We start from the raw sequence: 24,510 nt of genomic DNA, 5'->3' as shown, positions 1-24,510 counted from the left end.
GTTGTGTGGACTGGGATGATCCAAGAGTTAGAGCTATTTTTTCCTAAGTTGAGTTAATATACTCTGCCCTGAAAATACAGCTTTTCCAGGTGAAGTGGAAAGGAAAAAGACTAGAGGCTCAATCTGCTTATTTCTTATTCAGCTGGGAAAGACGGAATTGTTTTACTCTGCCTTTCGCGCTTGCTGGCTGTTTTATTTTCAATTCTGGAAGCAGTTTGAGTAATATCAATTCAGTTCTCGTTCCTCAGACTATGCAGAGATTTGTTTAGGCTTGGATAAATGCCCAAAAGAAAGATCCAACTATTGCAGATCTATAGAATCTCTGAAAAGGAGCTACCTTATATCTTTTTAGAATTTAGGTCTTTTTATTTTAGTCTCAGATGAAAGCACACAAAGCTAAACAAGAAGTCACAAAGGAAAGCGATCTGAACTTACCCAGAGATAAAGAACGGCTCATTTAGAGCTTGGCTGGAGTTCTGGATGAATGACCACCTTAACCTTTGCCTTATTCCAACAATTCTTCCAACAATATATCACTAACCAAAGTTCAGATTTTTCCATTCAAAGCTACATTATGATGATGTGCAAAGGCTACACTTAAATAAAGCAGAAGTATACGCAAAATGCTGTTATCTTCACACTGAAACACAGAGGCAACATGGCACCAGCACTGTCAACTTGCTCTTTAAAATGAGCCTTCTATTCATTTGTTCCTTTGCAAACTCTTCTGAATGAACGGCTTGGTTTTGTTGATTCTGGCTTCTTACAGCTCTTAAAATATAACCTTAACTATTACCTACATAAGGGATGGGAGAAGTCTCGCATCAAATGCAATGTTTTTCACCTTAAGTTTGGTTTGAGAAACTGTACAACTATAAATAATAATCCAAACTTACTTTTAAGAAAAGACAGTACCTTAATCTGGTGTTCTAAACCAGACTTGTCATTTTTCCTTTACAGGATACTTCTCATTAAAATTGTTCAGCAGCAACCTGGCTGTTCCAATTTCTAATATGACTGTGAGTGCAATGCAAATGCCTCATGAGTCAACAGCAAACAGAGTAGTCTATCATGATCACAAATCCATCACTCCAATATCAATCATTCTTCAAACATGAAGAAAAACAAACCACGAGCTCGTTTTAATACTAACTTCCACTTCTATTGTCTTACAATGGCTTTGCCTAGATGGCTCTTCAGGTTAGCAGGCACGTCCCACTTTACAAAAAAGAAAAACGAGGTCTTTTCATTGCCATTACTGACATTTAAAAAAACTCAGCAGCACAAGAGGAGATTTCAGGAGTATTCTTAATGTTCACTCAATCTTAATAGAAGTCCAGCTCATTCTTGTACATCTTCCCAATTCTCTTTAAAAAGGACACTTGAATGGTCATGTTTCCATCTTTTAAATAACCTACCTCAGAGCTAATAAAGGTCCTAATAAAATCCCCACTTTTCATTTGTGTACCTCTGCAACAGGGCTTAAAAGGAGGGGAGGCCAAGATCCCTGTTAGCACTTGTGATGGGAATGGAATAAAATACTTAGCTGTGGAACCGGTTGGGATTGGAAAGCCTCTTTTAATAACTTCCTTCTCTCGAAGAAATTAAAGTGACCCAAGTACAGGTTCCACCACATCTTTTCCAAAACGTAACAACTCAGGCACAATTTCAATAGTCCTATATGATACTACAAATCAGCAGATTCATCTTACTTACCTCATTCAGAGTCCAAAAAATCACAGGAGGCAAGTGAAGAGCATGAATGCTCTGGCAAGATATTTCTGAACAAGTCAGTCTTACATCTGCCTCTGCCCTCTGCAGCTGTACTGTGACTCTGCACAGGGACCTGGTGGGCTATGGTGAGACAGTCTGCTTCCCTTTGCCTCAGGTTATGTTTATGCCAGGTCATAACGCAGCCAGGGAACGCGCTGGAGGATCAGCCTGTAACAGTCCTCCTCCAGCTGCTGTGGGACAGCCCCAGCCCTTGGCAGCAGGGTCACAATGCAGCAGGCATCCAGCGTGCTCCTCGCTAGGGAGATACCACCTCACTGATGTACCAAAAGTGTCTGAGAAAGGCCCGTGGGACCACACAGAATTTAACTTCTCCTTCGTGTATATTTCATACACTCTCTTCTTTCAGCTGACCTGGTTTTAGGTTTAAACTTATTCAGAAACATCTGACCAGAGAGGGCAGTCAGCCCAGGCGATGTGGCACAGTACTGCCGTCCCCTGTGCAGGTTATGCCTCAGCCCAGCCCAGGCTGTGCAGCCAACGCTGCTGTAGGTGTGAAGACACCAGCAAAGCCACCCAGGCCCTGAAGCAGTGTGCCCTCCTTCCCAGTACTCCACTGGGATGCTTGAAGCTCAGGGATCCTTACGCTCCCCAGTCACTTCTGGCATTTGCCCTGCTCTGCTCAGTCCCACTCTCACGGCACAGTCTTTCACACTGGCACAGACAGGGTTTGGATTAACAGTGCTATTTGCTTTATATAGAACACTCCCTACCCTCAGCTAACACAGACAATCAAGAATTGTCTCAGCTGGATTTGTAAGAAAACTCAGTGTGAAACACTCAATCAGCTGCACAAACAGAAGAAAAGAAACAGTCTAGCGCTAATGGTTTTTGCATTCCTAATAGTTGTAAAATTGAAATGTAAAACAATCCTCTGGCTGGCATTCCAGAAGCTAAATTTAAATATATATATATATATATATATATATATATATATATATATATATATATATATTCAGAAAGATAATTTTATTAACTGCTGGTCATGAATCCTCCCAAACTGCCAAAGCCCAACCAGAGAGGTGCAGAAAGGCACCACCACCTGTTTCTGAGGAGCAGTCCTACAGGCACAGCACAAATCACGGAGCAAGAGCCAAGAAGGGCAATGCTGGCAAGGCAGAGCGACAGGAAATCCCAGCAGCACTGCATATTTGGCTCATCTCAAAAAATAGATCATTAAAAATGCAGGTGGTTAGAAAGGTTTAAGTATAAAAACAGAGGAGGAAATGAAGTGCAATACAAGCAAGGAGCAATGAAACATACTGGAAAGAAGCAAGGAAAAGCAGATGCAGAAGTTCAGTCACACAGAAGGAGAAACGGACAGAAGACAGATTTCAGTAAAGAACAGGAAAAAAAATCTGTTTATTTTAGGTTGAAGCCAATGGAAGAAAAGTCCTAAAGGCATTGGAATAGTTTAATTTTCATAGCTGGTCTGGTTGACATTTTCTTTTAAACACCAGATTAAATAACACAACTCAGCTAACAGCATCTTTGCTATAAATGCTACGGGGCTGAAGACCAGATAAGCAGCAGAATTTAAAGGCTTTTTCTCTATGCAAATAAGTGTTAGTAAGTACTATCCACATATACATGTTTCGAGCAAAATGAAAATACTAAGTTTGTTGCCTGCTCAAGTCTGTTTTTCAGCCTCATGATCCTTATGCCAACACCTGACATACAACAGCCTGAGGTTTAGATACAAGATGACAACTCCAAAGATACATTAAAAGAGAGAAGACAGTAAAAATATTTAACTAAGCACTTATCACTGCCTGTTATTCATACTAGAGTAGTGCTCTTTCTTTTCAGTGGAGTCAGGATTCCTTAGCATGAGAAATAAACAAGTTAATGTGACTGTTATGAGACTAGATACCTTTCCACATGAAGTTCCCATTCTGAAAGGCAACCGACTGACAAAACCGTCAGCTCCTCTGCTGGAGTTAGACTATAGGCCTCAAAGTTATGGAGTAGAAATGGAAAGAGTAACTTGAGAAAACTCGCACAAGTTCAAGGACCATCAAATTTTAACAAGTAAGCAACATATGCTCAAAACTCAAAATGCCATTTTTATGTTATGATATAAAACTTCATTATTTTGAACTTTGAAGAGTGCAGCAAGTATAAAAACGCGCAGTGAACAATATTTTTTGAATTGAAAAAGAACGTAAAATCTACAAAATAAAGCAACAGAAGAAAAAGAGGAGGCAGCGTGAAAAGCAGCAATTTTGGGAAGGTTGAGCACGATGCCACAGCAGCACTGCATTTTGCACTTTTGAGTACACTGAGCTTCACAATGCAGATGGGGCCCAGAAGCAGTGTGTTCAATGCTGGGCATGCCAAATACTGCTCTGGGCACTGGTGAAACCCTCAAGAAGTTGGTGGATGTTCCCTTGGGGAGATAGCTCTATAAAAATCTAGTTTCAGGGAAAAAGACCTAAATTTTATTACCAATTTTGAATGCAGACAAGTTTTATACTGTAATTTAACTGCTGTAATGTCTGATATATCAGACTTAAAGGACAGAATTGTAATAAAGTTAGAAGCGTGCAAAATTGCAGAAAGGACAATTTAAACAGAAGCTCTCAACATTAACATGCAGGTTTTGAGCATTCAAAAGTGAGCTATGAAACACCAGAAAAATACATTTAACTTGAGGCCTTTGGTAAATGTCAACAAGGGGAAATGTGACTTAGATTATTAGAGACTCAAAGAATATAATCCACAGTAGATCACTTCAGTCCTGGCTAATTACTAAAGGCACCAGTTCATTATGGTGCTGTAACTGTATCTAATTCAGTTTGCTCTGCAGTTCATCTATTATGTCTTTTTTATGCATTACTGTGCTGGCTGTTGCAGGGTACAATTTGCACTGAAGCTGCTTCTCAACTCGTCTGGTTTCTACTAAGCAAGTCTGGTAACTGCAGTTGAGCCTTCCTCAATTTTATGTTGACTACTAACCAGAAAAAACAATGAAAGAAAAATATTACCTGCATTTAAAAAAACCAGGACCATCCTTCTAACATTATGTACATTAAGACTGAAGCAAATGGAGCTGGTTAATAAGAACCTTCGGGCATATGCAGATTTGAAATTCAGAAGAACAAGGCTGCTTACCCCATGATCAGATTGTGCTAACAATACACGAGGGCTGTTCTGAAAGGAAAGCCTCTCATTTTATGTTGTTGGCCCATGACATCAGAGGTGGATGTTGGTGTGACAGCAGTAGAAGTTGAACCTTCCCACCAACATCCCGTTATGTTTTACTGCTGTGTGACAGATAGCAGCAGAACGGCAATCTGACAAAATGGCATCTGACATAGAAGGGTGGATGAAGCAAAGGCTTATCACTGAATTCCTTCATGTGGAAAAAAAATAAAATAAAATAAAATCACACCTATTGACATTCAAAGTTTGTTGGACATTTATGGAAATCAAAGATAGATGTATTAGTTTAAAGTGAGCTTTGTGTAAGTTCTAGAAGGAAAAACAGAAAAACAATAGTTTGCAGCAATTTCCTCTGCAGTGAAGCAAAAAATGCCGTATTTTTGAAGATACAAGAAACTTGCTTCTACGTGAATTTAAAATGACTGAGAAAATGACAGAATGCTCAGTATTCAGACAAATACTAAAAAAAGTTAAAAAAAAGTAAAACAGATCCTATTTTCTTCTCTATGTATAGTGCATGGGCAGTCCTATCTCTAGCACAAATGAATGGGTTAATTGAAAGCTCTTCACTCTCCCTTACAATAAAAAAAATGAAATCCAGAGACTATTGGTGTCACACTGGACATAACTGAAGAAAGCACTCACGTTAGCTCTGAAAAATTCCTTAAAATGTAAGTTATTTGCAGAAGCATGGCCATATTTTTGACCCATCACTCCTTTATTTTAGCTTCCAGTAGTAAACCGATAAAAGAAATCCTTTGCAAAATTGGCCAACAGTACCATAACCTAGACATTTCTATAGTGTCTGATAACATAGCAACTTCTAAAAATGCTAGCATAAGAAAACATGGACAGAAGAAAATATTCAGTCCAAGAGAAATAGCAGTAATTTATGACAGATGAGTGCTGACCTCTACCCTAGCTACGCCCTGAAATACAGCTTGCTGCAAAACAAGGTTACGTAGATAAGACAGCTTGTTGGCCAACAGCATTCTTGTTACATTAGTTGCAAACCCATCCACAATTCTTAAGACATTTTCTAAATGCAATGAGTTGAGGACAACAATCAGAGTCCCTAGTCTAGATGAACCCTGGACACAAACTTCCTTCCAAGTCAGCTCTGCTTTCTGGCTTTTTCTTCAAATGAAGAACTGCTGAGGCATGTTTCCAGGAGATGACACACATCCACTTACAGGATCTGGTCTAAGAAACCACAATCACTCCTTGAATGCACTCGGAAGATTTGCACTTTGTCTACTGCCTGTGACTGAATCTAGATAACATTTTCAGGACTGTGATAGCAAAATTGTGATATACATCTGAACAAACTCATTTCCGCAACAAAGGCTTTAACACATTCCCAAAGCTGACTGCAAGCCATAAGTATGTAGGCAGCTGAGGAGCATGCTGTTGTGTTTTCTCTGCTTCTTAACTTTCATCAGCTGAAGGAGGGTAAGTTGCATTGCGTCCACTCACTCAACAATTGCTCCTTCATCCAGCACAGCATAAACATACCAATACTTATACACAGCAGCCAAACGCATCAACTTTTCTGATTCCTCAGAGCCCCTTAATCCAAGAAGAAATATAAAACTAGATAACCAAATGAATTACAAAGACCAATCCAGCATGGTTTCAGGTGTTATTACCTTCTTATTCACAAGAATTCACTTGCTTGTCTGCAATTTTTTTTGCTTTTGAGCCCATACCTTCAGAAAAGAAAAGAAACAAAGGAACTTGGTTTTTATCAGAAACAGCGTGGTCAGCTAGAGCAGGGAGATAATCACCTCCCTGTGACTGGCACTGGTGAGGCTGCACCTGGAGTGCTCTGTTCAGTTTGAACAGAGGCCTTTCACAACAAGAAAGGCATTAAGACTCTAGAGTGCCTGCAAAGAAGGGCAGTAGAGCTGTGAAGGGTTTGAAGCACAAGCTTCAGGACAAGCTTGAGGACAGGCTGACAGAACTGAGACTGTTCAACCTGGGAAGAGGAGGCTCCAAAGACCTTATCACTCTCTGCAACTGCCTGAAAGGAGGCCGAAGCAAGGTGAGGGTCAGCTTCTTCAGCCAAGTTAACACTGACAGGATGAGAAGTGATAACCTCAAGTTGCACCAGGGGAGGTTCAGGTTGGATATTAGGAAAAAGTTCTCAGAAAGTGATTCCAGGCAAAAGGCAGTGATTCCATCACTGCCCCTAGGGCGGTTCAAAAACTGTGAACACGTGGCTTCTTAGGAACGCTCTTTAGTGATACGATGGTAAGGGGTGGACAGTTGGACTAGATGCTCTTGGAACTCTTCCAACCTTAATGATTCTATGAAATTATGAAAGAAAAGTATTTCTAGTCATAACCTAGTTCTATTGGCACTGCTAGAAAGCTAAATGGCAAACAGTCCAACCTGTGGCTGAGAACTGAACCCCAGCAGCACGTAGCAAGGACCATTCCCTCCTGCACTGCAAAGCCACGTCCCACAGCTGTACCACATGGGTGGAAGCAGCATCCCAGTCTTCAGCCTCACACAGGCCTTGTTCACATCACCAGCTCAGCTTAAAGCCCCCACTTTTCACTGTGCAAGGATGATCTTGGAAACAAGCCTGGAAATGACTTCATCACCTGAAGTCTGGAAAAGAGCTGTATGGTTTCAGTAGTAACCCTCAGCGTTTAATTCTGCAGGTACCCGTGCTCATTACTACTCTCTTAAACACTATACAATAATGATGAAGACTTAATCACACTTAGGGATTTGTTTCCCTATTTACCTCAACAGGTTTTCCATGGATGAAGAAGTCTTCAAGTAACTCTCAGTGGTATTGATTGCTGTATAATAAATCAAGTAGAATCATTTGTCCTCCAGATTTTCCCTTCAACACAGTAGGTAAGCTCTATTTTCTAAAGATATGGTAGTTCAGACGATGAAATAAAGACTTTTTTCTGCATCTTGCCTTAAGAAAAACACTGACAGCTGAGGGCTATGTTGCAAAAACAGTTCAAACTCAAGTGTTTTCATCAGATAGCTCTTCTGCCTATGATCTTAGTTCAGATAACATGCATTACATTTCTTGTTCCACCTTGGAACAAGAAAAAACCACTTCGCAACACTCAGAGACAACCATCTACTTTACTAATACATTGAACCAAAAACAATAAAGAAGAAACCTTCAAGGTAGCTCCTGCCTATTTGTCAGGGAAGTAAAAAGCTTAATAAATTGAGACTAACAATTTGGCAGGAGTGTTTTACAGTTCAATGTCAGCAATGCGTGGTGACTGAGGACTCATTCAAGGAATGGTGAAATGTTTGGCAGGGTTCACATACATTTTATCTTCAAGCAAAATCTTCTACTTCACACAGTTAGCAAAGCTACCAACAGGCATAAACATAACTTATACTTAGCGAACACGTTCTTCTGATTCGATCCCCTACTTACTTCGCAGTCTTTGTTTCAACATAGGTATTTTCTAAGTACATGTGCCAAAGAGTTTATCTTGTCTATTTTGCCTCCGTATAAAATTGAATGTCTACGCCCCTACAACTGTCACAATTTCAGGAATAGATTTTAGATTAACTTCTTGAATTAGAAGCCTTGAAACATCCCAGGTTAAGGATAAAATGCATCTTCCAATCCAAATAAAAACAAATTTTCATCTTGTATATGCATATTTTTATGTCCTATTGCATATAGTTATTTCTACTTCAGAAACGCATACAGATTCCTTTGGAAATTGAAAACCCTGCTACTTGCATTCAACGGCATTTCTTCCCTCCTTCAAAACTACCACAACCATGCAAAATAGTTTTAGTGAGAAGATAACTGCATTTTTTGGGAGTAACTTAGTTATCACTATTATTGGCCCAGTCACAGCAGCAGTTGCCACTGGATTTCTGCTCCATGTAGACTCGCGTGAACTAAGTTGCTTAACTCTGTGTGTGTGAGTTGCTGTGCATATTCCCAAGGGTCAAACAGAGAACATCTAAAATGCTAATTAATATTAACTCCTCCTTGTTGGAAACTATCCAAATTCTACACATTCTTACTTACAGAAGACATAGATCTTTCTTACATATTTTTTTTCATCTATTTTATCCACAACACAGCTGCAGGATAGCTACAATGAAATAAGCTTACAGTAAAAATAACGAAAACTCAGTTGGAAAGCATTATGTCTCTGAAAACGACTGCAATTACAGGTCAGAATTAGAAACCTACTGAATACAGGTTGCCCTGGAGCCTGCTGTACCTGAATTTGGCACAAGTTTTGAGTGGTGTCACCTCCCATTAATATCAGTGCTACTTAACCCTGAAAGAGTGCCAGAGTTAGAAATGGAGCTGACACAACTAGCTTTTAATGGTCTGCAGCAACAATGTTTACTGCTGTGAGGTAAAAGGTGAAGAAAATATGTTGTCCTTCCATATACCATTTTAGCAGATCTAGGTAAAAAAAAACAACAAAACAAAACAAAAAAACCTTTTGACTCATGGCCCCTTACGAAGCAATTGAATAAAAGTGTAATCTGCTGGAGATATGTTACCACACACTCCTACTTGCAAAGGATATTTCTGTTTCTTTTCTTTTTCTGATTCATATGCTAGAATGAATGATTCTCTCACTGCTGAGAATTTTTATCAGAACTGAACTGTAAAGCTGGGAAAGCCTGTGGCATTTACTTGGCAGCATAGCCCTCATTCATGAGCCCAAATGCAACTACGAGGCTGGTAAGAAAGAATTCACAAAGATCTTCCAGCTCCCTTTCCTCCATGCCTAAAATGTTGCCACCACAGCCAGTGACAGGTAAGCAGCTTCTCAAATAAAATAAACTCACAGAGCAGGTGAAAAGCAAGAAAGCAAAGAGAATTGCCTTGCACTGAATAAAATTGGAGTGGAAAGAAAGGAGGAGGAAAGAGGAGCAAAGCAGTTCAAAATTCTGAAGCTCAGCTGTGCAGGGCAGCCCAGAGGCTCACAGCCCTTGATTCTAATCAAGGCCACTACATGGCCTCCCCTTGCATTTGCATTTTCTTACATATAAGCATTTGTACGCTGCTGCTATCACAAGGAGCAAGTTTGGAAAAAGAAACAGTGAACTGCTCTGAAGTAACAGCTGCAAAAATATCAAGAGCTTTTCTCTAAGGAGAGGTTTGTTTTTTTTCCCCCAGAAAGGCAGAAAACAAAGAAACAAGGGAGGAGGAAAAGGAGAGAAGTCTGAAATCAAATTTGCAGTGAAGAAACTGTGCAGTCACAAATAATTCAACATTTCATAATATGACTCCCTTCCCATTTACTTCTACATAGAAAGATTGAAGCCAGTAAAGCTGGTGAGCTGGGAAAAAAAAAAAAAACACACTTAAATGCAAAATGAAGAAAGCTTGTACAACACATGATTTGCCTGGTATCACCTAACTTCTAGACTTCCTATTTTTAGCTGCAAAATAATTTGTACACCAGGCATCTCTTTCCTCTTCGAGAGAGTTTTCTAATTACAGTTACATGTCAGGAGACAATATTTGGATTTAGTTTAATTTATAAATTACCTTGAAGCAGGTTTGCCCCTGGTGAATTTAAAACAAGATCTAAATTTTCATGTTTTATCCACAGCTGTCAAGTGAGCAATTTCTCTGCCTTGCAATATATATAATATGAAGTGCTAACCCTGAAGAAAAGGGGAAAAAAAAAATAATCAAATCTCACTATTCAAGAAGTCTGCTGATACTCCCTCCCAACCCACAAAATTATGATAAATCACTGATCCAAAATATATCTAGCATTGAGCATATCAGGTGGAAACACTGACAACTATTCTGGAAGCTGGATAGCACATTGCATGGCATGCTACAACGTACAGAAGAAACAGCTTCCTCATCCAAAGGCTTAGACTCCTTGCAGACAATACCAGCCAAGGGTGAGTGAAGAGGAACTTTACTATCTCGAATTTGCAGAGCACAGAGCATACAAGCTGGCTGCACTCTTGAGGCCTTTGCCAAAAGATGAACCTGCACATCTTAATCCCCATATAACATTTTACCCACAGATGATCCTTCTCTCTTTCTGTTGACCCCTGCCCGTGAATCCAGGCTGCCTGAGCACATATGTAGAATTTTTATTTCTCTTCCTCTCTGTATCTTTGAAATAGTTTCTAGTTTGCTGCTGTTGTTTTGTTATTAATCGAATATATGAAATCTTCTCAGGACAACAGGGAGAAAGGCCATCACATTCACACACTTACTTCCATTATGAGGGCAGATTGGCAACAGCGTAGCAAGTGCTGGTAACTGCTCTGCATCAGATTCACCCAGGCTGTTCAGACCACAGCCTACATAACACTCAGATGGTGCACATTGAGTCCTTGCTCTCTGCTGTTACTTTTGTTAATCCTACTGACAATAATTCATGCTACAGAGACAGATGTGAAAAATCCCAGAAGCCATCAATCCAAAATTTATAGTATACCTGGTTTAAGACTGATTTTAAATCTACATGCAGTGGTGTTATGTCAACATATGGGTGACACAAGTGATTTAATGGCTGACCATGAATGCCACAAGCTGCCTTATCACCACAGAAGACACGAGACGGTTTAACAAAACCTTGAAAAGTAAATTAGTATTTCCTTGGGGGCACAGGAAATATTCATCCCCAGCAAATATTTTTTTTTTTTTTTTTTTCCAGCAAAAATACAAAATTCATAATTAAAAAATATTATAAGAAATGGAATTAAAAATGTTTTCTTGTAAAATAATGTTGCAAATAATCATTAACCTATGATTACATGGAACCCTTATGATCTCAATACATTGAAACTCCACTAGATCTTTAGAAGCAAATTTCTCACCCATCTTTTCTTACAGCAGATACGGAGGGACAGTGCTGGCAAAGTCCAACACAGTAGATCAGTGGCAGAACTGACTAAATATCAAAATCCCATGATTCCTATTGCAAACACATTACTACACATTACCAATGTTATCAGCTAAGTCTTAGCCATAAAGCAACTCAAGTCTGTAAACCTAAAATGAATAATGTTTTTGTTATTTTATCTTAGTGAAGACACTATTTCTTGGAGGTAGGTGGCAGATCCTTGTCTTCAATGACATGAATTCCTTGTGATCACCCTCATCTTCTCCTATTTGGTCTGAATACGCCCTTTTATAACACACATACCTTCGCTCACATCACACAGATTCACTGCTGACAGAGAACGAAAGACAGCAAACGATCAATTTCTGAAGATTACATAGCAGTAGTTACCAACATACTCTCAGTCCAAGATACACAAGATATCACAAAACTGCGTAAAGATGTCATTCAAGAAACCAAAGAATTTCCTCATCTTTTCATAATATTGTATTTATCAAGTGGCAGAGAAGATACATTTATCTCTTTGAATGCCCACAAAAATCTGTACCATTGTAGATTTAAGCAGGAATTTCTCCATGCAACACTTATGAACCTGAAGGCCTTTCCAACATAAAGTGGATTTTTTTATTATTTCCCATACTCCAATGCTTCGAGCACCATTCATTTCACAGTGCATCTCATGGTTGCTGTCTTATTTACACAAAATACACACCAGCATTTTGTACTCCCTGCTGCAGCAGGGTTTGAGTTAGGTACGGATAGCAATTCAAAGACCACAGAACCACAGACATATAAAATAGCCCAAATTAAGAGACCCACAAGGATCACCCCTCCTTTGAATGTTCACTGTCATAGTTTTATGTCCTCATATTGTGGTGTCCTGATGGATCTTCCTCCCACAATCTGCACTTTCTGGGAGATTCTGCAATAAGAGAACAACTCTTTTCAATTCCACAGCTGCTTCAGTTTAGCAGCACTAATTGCAACATGCACAAAGCAGGGAATCATAAACAGGCCTTCTGGTGGGATAAAGACATGATTCTGGGCTCTTGTGCAATCCATCTAAAAATGCACTGGGTTGGGTTTTTTTTCCCCATAAAACACTCAAAGATGAGGATATTGGACTTGATGGAGTGAAAGTGTTGAAAAATGCAGTACTTTGCGTTTCTTTTGGGCTACGCACACATACAACGCTTTATAGGGCTAGAAAGCACTTGATGCACTACAAAGGCTAGAAAAATCTCTTTGCTAGAAATCCTCTGTATTGTAGAGTGCTTGAATGTGCAATGAATAGCAGTAGGGCTGGTACACAAAGGAATGAACTACGGCTGTTCACAAGTTCACTGTTTAAATACCGTTGTCCTAAAATATAACCAACATATGCAAAGTCATTGTGAATGATGCAAAACACACAGATCAGCTACAGGTATTCTGCACGCATTTCAGATGAGGAAGCTCATATATCCATGTTCAGTCTGACCACCCTCAAACATGCATTACTGAGATGAAGAACATTTCTGCAAACTTCTGTTTTCTAAGCATGCAAGATGGTTTTCATTATCTGCAGTCAGTTCAAAAAAATAATGGGGGGGTGGAAGGGAAGTAAATTAAGCATTATAGATGTAATCAACTCAAAAGCTATCGAATAGACTGCAACAACTGAGAAAAGCAAGACTGTTCTTGGCACAAAAGACAGACAAAAAAGCTCTTCATAAATCTTGGCAGTTAATGCCACTGCTGATACTGCTTTTTCATGGTGACTCACCATTTCTGAGTGTGGGGAGCAGTGCTGCAGGCTTCTTTCTGTGGTCTGCCCTTGTATCTCTACTACCCAAAAGCAAGGACTTCAGAGATAGTCTAACCCAGTCAACACTCACAGAATAGCCAGGGATGGAAGGAACTTCAAGAATCCAACCCTTCTGCCAAAGCAGGGCCACCAACATCCCCTTTTAATACTAGGCCAGGCTACCCAGGGCCCCATCAAACCTGGCCTTGAACACCTCCAGGGACAGGGCATCCATAGCCTCTCTGGGCAGCTGTTCCAGCACCTCACCACTCTCTCTGTAAAGAACTTCCCCCTGTCATCCAACCTAAATCTTCCCTCCCCCAACTTAAAACTCCATCATTCTTTGGTTGCCTCTACTTTCACATTTGGACTATGCTCCAGAAAAACTCTGCCCCATTTTCTGAGCATACTAATAGGCCAAAATAAAAACAAGAAGTCCTCTTCTGTCACCTCATCTACCAGATGCATAACAACTATGTGAAGATTGCCTGACCAGTCCTCACTGCAGTAAAATGAAAGAGAGCAACGATACATTGCATAGTCAATCACCCCAACTTTTCATTTCTGACATGAAGATATTTTAAAAACAGCTTGTTTCAACTCTATTTTATCAATTCCTTGAACAAATTTAAAAAACAACCCAAAAGCCATGTATAACAACCCGAGAGAACAATTTGGTGCAATGGCGATACAGAAAATATAAAACCAGAAGGATCATCTCAATGGAAAGATGTTACAAACGAAATATACTCACCCCTCTCTGAAAATGGAGGCTTACAGGGAAAACTCCACAAGAGAGGAATCTCCAACCAGAGACCCTTCCCCAAGGTTACTCAGCCCTTAAAGGAGGTCTAAGTGGGTGCAGCCAGGCTCCACCCCTTCTGGTCTCACCGCTGAATTCTTTTCATCTGTGCTTCCAGGGCTGACTGGTCCTTTCCCAGATGCCCAATCAGTGGTTCAGGCTGGAACTCAGCAGCTACCACACCATGGTAGTAATGAATTAAGCCATACAAGATGTGGGCTCTATTTTTGCCTCCAATCTAAAGGAAAATGCAATAAATGGGCAAAAATGAAATGAATGCAAATGAATGTCTCCCTCTGATATCTGTGGCAGGAGTAACATTTAAAAAAATAAGTGGTCTGCTTGCTGTTTGGTAATCTCTAATTAATCTACTGTCAATTTTTTCTTAAATTAGTATTTTGATTAAATAAAAATTCCTAGCATGCAGTCTTAACACAACTTAGATGTGAGATCTTAGATGTGAGTGCTGGTGCTTCAATGTGTCAAGCCCATAAATGCAAAATGAAACAATCACACAAACATGGCTGCTGAGTGAAAACAGAGCTGAAATGTTTTTTATCCGGATAAAGTCAGTCCCTTGATTGAAGTTCTCAAGTAATTTGCCCTTTGTGATGTTTTGGGACAATCTACTGATATACAGCAGATACATCCTCTTTTCTTTTGAGTACCATCTCTTTCTATCTACTTGTAGTACACTGGAAATACATCCACACTCCGTGTAGCATTGCAGGCTGTACTTAAGCTAACTTCATTTTGGGAACAATACAGCCAGATTAGCACAGTGCTGTGCGCAAGCTATTTTTCCACAGCAACCTGCAACTAAATGTGCTGGGGAGAAGTTTCACCAGCATTATGGCACATTTTCCTCACTAGTCAAAGAAGTTAGCACTTCAAACTTAGAGTAAGAAGCAATATACACCTTGTGCCAACGCACTTCCAACACAGAAGTCCCTGTTCTGTACGTCTCTGTGATTATGTATGCACTTCTTATGAGCCACAGCAAATCCAGGTTAATAGAGTATTCCTACTGATGTCCATCCACGGATCTTTGATGAAGCCACATAGCCCTCATAACTGCTCTTGCAATTCCTGTCCTGAGAATCTTGGATAACATTCACCTCTTGCAAACTCCTACTGGTTGGTACCTCCTGCCATTCAAAACCACACAACCCTTAGAACAAAATACAACAGATTCTTCCGAACAATCATTCAGTGCAAGGTGGCACTAATTCTAAGTATATCCTGGAGATGTTCCCATGTTATCATGGGAAACATATCACACAAGTTAAGAGGATCCCACACCACCTCAGGTCTGCAGGTTAAGTTTTGTTGTTGTTTTGTCTTAAAGTAAGCTCAAGAAGCTCATGCAAAATCTCTTTGCTCTCCAGACACACACATTTCAACTAAAATTATGATATTAACTGTAAGATTATCTGACTGCCTGCAAAGGAGATTAAAGAGCTATGTTTCATGCGATGTGCTTGATGCTTCCAAAGCATGCTGAGGACAGAACCATGAAGTCCTGGAGTAGAATTTAGGAAAAAAAGTGGTAAAAAGCATTTTGAAATCTGAGAGAAGTATTTATTCTCAACAAACTCAAATTTAGATGAATGCAACTAGTTTTCTGCATGGCTATCAAGTTGCCATGATTTCAAGTTTGCCAGAACAAAGAAAGGATCTTTTATTGCCACATATAGAATACAAAGCTTATCTTCTCTCAAAAGAAAGCTAGTGAGGACCATTTGCTAGAATTCAATTGTTTTATGTATCAACCAAGCTAAAGAATATACACCAGTGATTTAAAGGATTTTCACAAGCACGGTTTCCAAATTAGTAATGCTTTTTTTTCTTTCTTTCTTTTTTTTTTTTTTGGCTGAAATGACAACAGACTGAAGAAATTCTAAAATATGCAATGACTGTCAATCTTTATTTATTGTTTTTAATATGAGATGGAGAACTATAGGTTACTTAAGAGTCTGGTTAATGGTATAGAAAGCATTTGAATGCCTTGTCTAGGACACTGTCAGCAACGGGAAAAAAAATCCACTCAGCATTTTTCATAGAAAAAAAACTTTACTGTGTTACTAGTCTATTTATTGAAGCAACTTAGGGCCTTTACAGAGGAAGATATGATGCCTTGTCTTTCAACTTTTTAGTAGGAAATTCCACTGCATGATGTAAACATGGCGTACTAACAAACTGGCCAGATGACTGACTTCAAGATGCAGTTGTTCATATGCAGAAACCAGAGCCAGTCCCTTTCCAGACATAAAAAAGAGCTGGCCCTGCATCATTTTAGATTTCTATCAGCAATAAGATGATACCATGATTTTTTTCTTTAAACTGGAAAAGTTTCTTGTTGCCACAAATCTTTTTGCAGTGTAAGTAGAAAGGGTGTTACTATTACAGGGAGATCTGATTCACTTGCAATCTAAAAAATGCATTTTAATACAGCCAAATGCAACATAATACATCTGGTAACAGAGTAAATCTACTAAATCTGCAAACAAATCTGCAAACTAAATCTAAAGGCTGAAAAAGCTTGTCTTGAAAAGCAGCAACAAAGAAGATTTAAAGGTGACCATATTGAAAGTTTTGCAGTTTTTGTGACAAATTGCTTTTTTGCTGGAAAGTACACTTAGCAAAGTCTAGTAAAGGAAGGGCAAAATTTCTTAAGTAATTCAAGCTGAATTTTAGGTATCATTCAAAGGTGAAAATTCAGATTTTTGGTCTGCCTAATATTACTCTTACATAGTTTAATCATAAAATGCATAAATGTCACATGTACTGCAGTATACTCACATTTAACACACGTGCTAAACTGAATATATTTTTCTGTTGGCTGCTGGCACATCGCATACTACCACGGAGCTGAGGGAGACACTGTGTTTCACTACACTTTGCTTTGAAGCAAGACTTATTAGGAAAGTCTTGCTTTGGAAATGTGATTGAGCAGTTCTCACATAACTTCTCCCGTTAGTTTGAAAGCAATTTTGTGGGCATTCACGTTTTGTTTTGGTTTCCCAATGGCTTTAAATGCTTTTTTCATTCATCTCTGAGTTGCCCCATATCATCCTTCCCTTGCCCAACAGAATTAATTGAGTGCAAGATTCACTGCAACACTCACTGGCCCTTAAAAAAAGGCACTGTTGCCTACCCACTTCACAGCTCCAAGAACAGTCAGGAATTATTAGTGTTTGATGATCTTTTGTTTCAAGACTTCAATCTCTCATACTTTGAAATTGAAATTCCTTAGCCTGTGAGGGCCTCAGACTCTGACAGCTGACTTCTTGAACTTTCCTAAGCTGCAACAGCAAAGAAAGTAGATCTATCAACTCTGCCTCTTGCCTCTTACAGTAATAGCATTAGATTAACAAAAGAAAAGAAGAAAAAAAAAAAAAAAAAAGTAAAAGGCACAGTGTTGGCAATGTCTGCAGAAACTAGTATCCTCATTCTTCTTTATTTTATTTCTCCATTAGTTGAATTACGTCTTGGCCATTTACAGATGTTCTTGAACAGATCTGTTGGAGCACTCATGCATCTTGGACTGAGCAATTTGACATGTCAGAAAGATTAGACAAGCAACAACTGTCTAGCAGCTGCATTCCCACTACCAATTGTTTTGGCTGATTGTTTTTTCAGGGGAAGAACCAGCTCGCATTACTCTTCTTCATCTACTTCAGACCTTCTCTACAAAGTTCAAGCTGTCCTGAGCCACCCCATAGACAGAAAAGTAGAGGATACAACAAGCTGGTAAGAAAAATGAGATATTGTTGATGTGATGAAGAATTGTACTATCAGGTATAATTTCCTTCTAGGAAATCATTCTATCCTCTATTCTATTCTACTCCCTTCCATTGGTGACACAGCATAAGAACAGGTATTTATGGACACCAAATACCTTTTTAACAGGGTAAGATCTTTCAGCTCCTAACATGTGTTGATCCTCACTGGACCACAAATGTAGATGATGGAGTCATAACTGTATCCAGCTACTGAAGGCAGTAGAATTTACACAGGTCTCAGTGACAAGCAGCGGTTTATTTCTGTGATCACACTGTATCTGTGACCTCCCTTCTTCCCCTTTAGTTTTTCCTTCCAACTGAGTTGCATCATTGTTTTCTGATACGAATATCACCTCAGAAAAGATAAAACGTTCTTGTATGGAAAGAATTATCAAACTTCCCTCATACAACAAAATAACACAATAAAATGAAACCACTTTTTTTTCTCAGCTACAGGAAGCAGTAACTCAAGAGATTACCCAAAATAACACAAGCCGTGTGATTCTACCATGATTTTCTTTCCCTTAAAGGTCTCATAGGCAATTTAACTCTCAAAGCACTGACAACAAAGATAAAGCTCCTACAATTTCTAATCAACCCCTTTTGAGATCACCTTAACTGAAACTTAGATGCATGTGTATAATGTTAGTGTTAGGAATCGCTTAAGAAGAATTCAGGCAGTCAGATTTATGATTTGATGGAAGCGGAAGGTTTTACTGGACACAAAGTTCAGGCATGAGGCAAGAATATAAGCCCAACCTGGAATTAAAAAAAAAAAAAAGTTGTGAAGTTGAGAAATGCAAAGAATCAAGGTAGAATAAATAGGAAAAACCAAGATCTTAAATAAACAATTTATTTTCATTTTTAGTTTAATCTCAGTCACTGTGACCCATCTATAGTATCCCGGAAGAGTGTTACTTTCTCAAACAAAAAAAGGAAAGGAGCAATCCTTTACCCAAATTTAAAACTTTACCGGCCTCCTTAGAGCATGGAGAATATTTTGACCTGAGACACTGACAGCAAATTGCAGCACTGTATGTTGGGGACAAGGATGATACACAACGATTGCTTTCAACATGACTGAGAAGACAAGGCACAGAAGTTTTAGGTACAGTTTTTTAAACACTGGTAATTTTCTTTTTCAAACGAGAGCATTGTGATGGGTTGCCTGAACCACAGAGTAAAGTATCCTTAGCACTTTCCTTAGCACCACATTTCTCTAGGGAAGCTCCACTGGCATACAAAAGGGTGAACAGAACATTCAAATCTCAGAGCTGAAGAGCATTCATCAAAGCTAAGAGCAAACTAGTTGGCTTTTGCATGTTTCTGTTGCTTTCCCAAGCCTCCACACAGTAAGTTCTCCATTCACTTGACTGTTAATGGTAAGCCTTCTTAGCACATACACTCACATTTACCTAGGAATAAGAAGGCATTGCGTTTCCTACAACAGACAGCCAGGTAGTTTTCAGTTTGTGTCAACAAACCAGACAAAGCTATGACGACATACATGGGATCTGTTCCTCTATCTGTTCTCCTATTCCATAAATTCAGGGAGAACAATGCTGTTAAACAACGACAAATAAGAATATAGATGCTTCTGTTGGACTGGATGTGAGGACCGTCTATTTCACTAATATGTCTCTTCAGCCCTGGGCACCAAATACTCCAGGAGAAGGAGCAAAATCTGCATTAGGCAGATAGCAGATAATCTTTGCTCAGAGCGGATCTCTTCTAAGTTCATGGTAGAACTGGAATAAATCCTTGAGCAGTGCAGTTCAGAAACTGCAGGATGAAATAAAACTTCCCAAGAAACGTATAGGTCAAAAATAAACCAAAATTATTTACGGAATAAAAAAAGCCCTGATGATTAAGTCTATCTAGGGAGATCGCTTGGTGGTGGGTAGAAGAAAAAGGGAAGCGTATTTCTTATCTATCTGGTTTACAAAACCAACCACAGAATTCTTTGTGGAACTGAGAATAGGGTAGAGGAGATTACTGCTGTTTCTTCCCTTTAGCGCTAATATATTTGTGTGCTGAACTGCTGTGTTAAGTCTAAACAAATCAAAGCTGGTCAAATAATTAAAATTGTACTCCAAGCTACCACCCTTCCTACGAACTGCTGCATGCTAAGTACATTAGTACAGCTGGCCAACTCATAAGGAGAAAGACTGTTTCACCCTTACAGAAACACAATCAAAATCCAGAAACACAGCTAATTGAGACCTAATCTTGTCAATTCTATGTGCAAAAACAATTTTAGATATGATTGGTAAAATGTGCAGAGGGAGTAACAACAGGGTATTTCTGGCACCCCACGGATTTAAAAACAGATTCAGTGGCATTTAAATAAAGTAGCAGGGCTACATTTACTAAATCAGATAATATTGGACTAATAAGGACATCTGGAAACAGTTGGTATCAAAAAAACAGTTGATTTGTTTCCTTCGTAACAGCAATGCACAGCTAAAACAGGTGCACCATTCTTTGCAGTGATGCCAAGTGCTAACACTTACAGGGAAGTTGGGAGAAAATAGAAAATTGGCAAACGTATCAGAGCATAAATAACCACAGAGATTCAAGGCATTATTTAATCATGTTATTTAATGGAAAGAAAGTTTTGCCCTTACAAGCATATAAGAATCACATTTAGGCTTGATGAACATCAATAAGAAGCATCTTCCAAACAGAAAAAAAAAAAGAGAAAGGAGTAGAAATGAGGCTCTATGCCTCTGTACTCCTCTTACTCCTGTAGTGCCAAGCCTTACCTAAACACACAGGAAGCTTATCTAGCGTAAAACTAAAATTTGATGTTTAATCAGGCATTATGCCATATGAAAATTAACTATTTTCTTTGCATTTTATTGGAATTTTAAGATCAATGAGCAGGACTGCTGTGTGAACTTCAGCTATGTTTGCTAGGTTAAAAAAATCCAGTGTGCCATAAAGTCAACACATTACAAATCTGACCACTCCTCTAAGCAAATAGCACATATAGCCAGTTAAGTACAAGCAACTTGGTTTCAATTAATAAAAGTGCCAGCATTATCCAACAAATAGAAGGGAGCCAAGTATGCCCAGAGTAAAGGGAAATCAAACTCCCTGTGAAACTTCTTTCTCATCAGGCAGCAGAATGGGGCCAGGCAGCGCTATTCACTGCTGTCATTACGCTTCTAATTCTTCGAATTCCTATAGGACTGAGGTGGGAGACTTTTTGGTTGAACATTCTGCCTAGGTTATGAAACTTGGCATGTCTTTATGATGATTATTTCCAAATGTTTACCAACAATTCAGAAAACCACAACAGATATTTGGGAGAAGAGGGAGAATCAAAAAACAACCCTAGATTTCAAATATAAGATTTTGATTTTTCCTTTCAAAAGGAAATTTCATGCAAAAGTTTGCAGCTTATGATTCAAACTTGTTTCTCTCAACACTTAGCACACAAATAAAATACTCCCTCTATAATTGACAACAGGGGAAAACTTGAGCAATATCAAGCACCTGCTCAAAAGAAAAATGAATTTCTCACAGTCATACCAAACAGATGTGGTGCCCAAGGCCTAGCATAAGAGATGACAGCTTTCTTTAATCCCTGGACCATGCTTCCTCAAGAACAGGCAACTCAAGAACAGGCAGATCACGTTACTCAAAGTCTCTTTCCAGTGCTTCGTTTCAAATGCTTTTAAAGATCTTCTTACACACATTACACCCTTGCTACTTATTTCTTGTCCTTACATCCAGAAGAATGATAATTTGAGTAGTCTGGAATCTGCTGTCTGGAATTTAATTGCTGAGCTGCCTACAGCAACGTCAACCATAAGATCACTTTAGTAGTACTTGGATACCCAATTATTTTAGCATTAAAATGGTTATACTAATTTGGCCAGTTATAAATATACTACTGATGTTTGTAAATATTGGTACTGCTGTAATGAAATTATTTCCCACCCTAAAGCCAATTATTGTAATAGTCAGAGTTTAATCGATTTAGATGCAGTGATATTTTGTAAGCTCTGCTGCTACATTGAGTAAGCACGTCATTTATGGTGGATGTAGCAAACATGGCCATTCTATGATGAGTGGCAAATGATTATGTTATTGTTTTAAGACACCAAGGTTGAAATAAAGTCTTCTTTGTTGAGTCAGAAATTCATCACTACTATAAGCAGAAAATATATTTCTGCACACTGTATGCAAAATGAGTTTGAAGAACATTTATCAGCAAAAGCAGGAACTGGTCTTATAACCTAAGCCTCGGCTATGATCAGATCCCTCATTGAACACCATGTTCCTGATATTACCACTAAACAGCAGTCGCTCTTTAGCTGTGTGTCTTTATTCTGTGCCAAACAAGAATCAGTACAGAAATACCTTCGTAACAGTATGAGCCTTGGCATTTTTCTAAACCCTCCATGGATTCAGCTTATTTCTTCGATATTTTACCTCTCTGCTTTTCTTATCTGTTATTTAAGTATGCAGATGGTTTAGGTTATAGCACAGACTAAGGCACAGTCCAGAGCTCAAAGCTGGATAACATGTGCCATCCAAACAGGTATTAAGAGGAGTGATAATATCCTCCCCTTTCTATCCAACAAAAATAAGAATTTAATTACTGAACAGCAATGTCAACCCTTTCAACTTAATGTTGAAATGGATGTCATGCTTTGCTTTCTCTCTGTCTTTCCCATTCCCTTTCCTATTTTTCTTTTACTCACTTAGTAATTTTCTCTCCTTCCCCCCTGAAAACAGCTAGAAATGGAAAGCTATTGAAGATCATATAGGCACCTATACCTGCCAGTACAAAAATTTTATTATTGTTATAAAATAAAAGTAAACTGTATGTTAGAGGGGTAATCTCCTTCCCAAATAACCACAGGCCGCACCTTGCAGCTGTACTATTCATACGCCAGTTGGATTCTTATAAATCTATTTATCATCACACAAGAAGAAGGGCAACAAAATTGGTGAGGGGTCTGTAGCACAGGCGTAATGAGGAGCGGCTGAAAGAGCTGGGATTGTTAAGTCTGGAGAAGAAGAGGCTCAGAGAAGACCTTATTGCTCTCTAACTACCTGAAGGGAGGTTGTAGTGATCTGGGAATTGGCCTCTTTTCTTGTGTAACTGGTGACAGAACTAGTGGAAATGGCTTTAAGCTGCGCCAGGGGAGATTCAGGCTGGACATTAGGAAACACTACTTCTCTGAAAGAGTGGTCAAGCACTGGAATGGGCTGCCCAGGCAGGTGGTGGAGTCACCAACCCTGGAGGTGTTCAAGAAACGGTTGGATTTTGTGTTGAGGGACATGGTTTAGGGAGAACTATTGGTGATAGGCGGATAGTTGGAATGGATGATCTTGTAGGTCTTTCCAACCTTGGTAATCCTGTGATTCTCTGAAAAAGAAAGCCTATTTTATATAGGGCTAAACCTTACAAATGAATAAGCAAGTCTGCCACAGGACAAGACAGCATTTAAAGGGCTTATCTACATAAAACTAGGGCAATCTGCTAAGCAAGTTTTGTCTCTTCTGCTAACAACACTGACACAAGACCAAAGATAACCTCACAAAATGTTCTTAGTAGAAGAAACTGCCATAACACAAGTGTGAAATATATGCTGACACTGCCAACCTTACTTCACAATTATGGCAAAAACACAAGCTGTCTCTATAGAAATTGGGCTTAGCCTCACTGGTGACTAGCGGCTGGCTTCCACATAATGAGTTCGAGACCAGGAATCACATATGCTCAGCACCTGAGCAGAAACAGTTCAGTGCTCAGTAAGGCAGAAAAGAAGCCAGGTCTCGGGCTATTTTGGGAAACCTGAAAGCAGCCCAAGAGGAGATGGAACTGGAAAGAGATACCCTACCTTGTAGCTGCAGCCAGAGCCTGAGCCTGACTGGCTGCAGGCCATGACTTCAGGTAGCAGTGTGGTGCTGCTCAGAGCAGCATCCTCAAGGGCTCTGGCCCCTCTGATCTGATTTGGATTGGGGGCTTTTTTGAGATAAATTCACCTCCTAAGATAAGACCTACTGCTTTGTGCCTTCAGTTTGGTTCACTGTTTTAACACGGCCAAAGGGATTTAAACTTGAACTTGTCTCCTTCAAGCTAAAATTGCTTTGGCAGAATCTGAACAAATGTCAAAAGTAAGCACTACACTATTAAACCATGACTCAAAAGACATGGGTTTTACAGTCCACAGATCTATTAATCATAACCAACTGTGCAACAAGTGCATTGTTCATCTATTATGTAAGAGGTGATTGAAGGTCTTTGCATATGGAATAGGATTTACCATAAAAGGACGATTAACACAAAACAACTGGGCTAGTAATAGAGCTGTA

This window comes from Tympanuchus pallidicinctus, unplaced genomic scaffold (genome assembly GCF_026119805.1).
Source record: "Tympanuchus pallidicinctus isolate F22 unplaced genomic scaffold, pur_lepc_1.0 scaffold18, whole genome shotgun sequence".
NCBI lineage: Eukaryota > Metazoa > Chordata > Aves > Galliformes > Phasianidae > Tympanuchus > Tympanuchus pallidicinctus.
The sequence above is the reverse complement of the archived record's forward strand: the minus strand, read 5'-3'. Positions refer to the sequence as shown.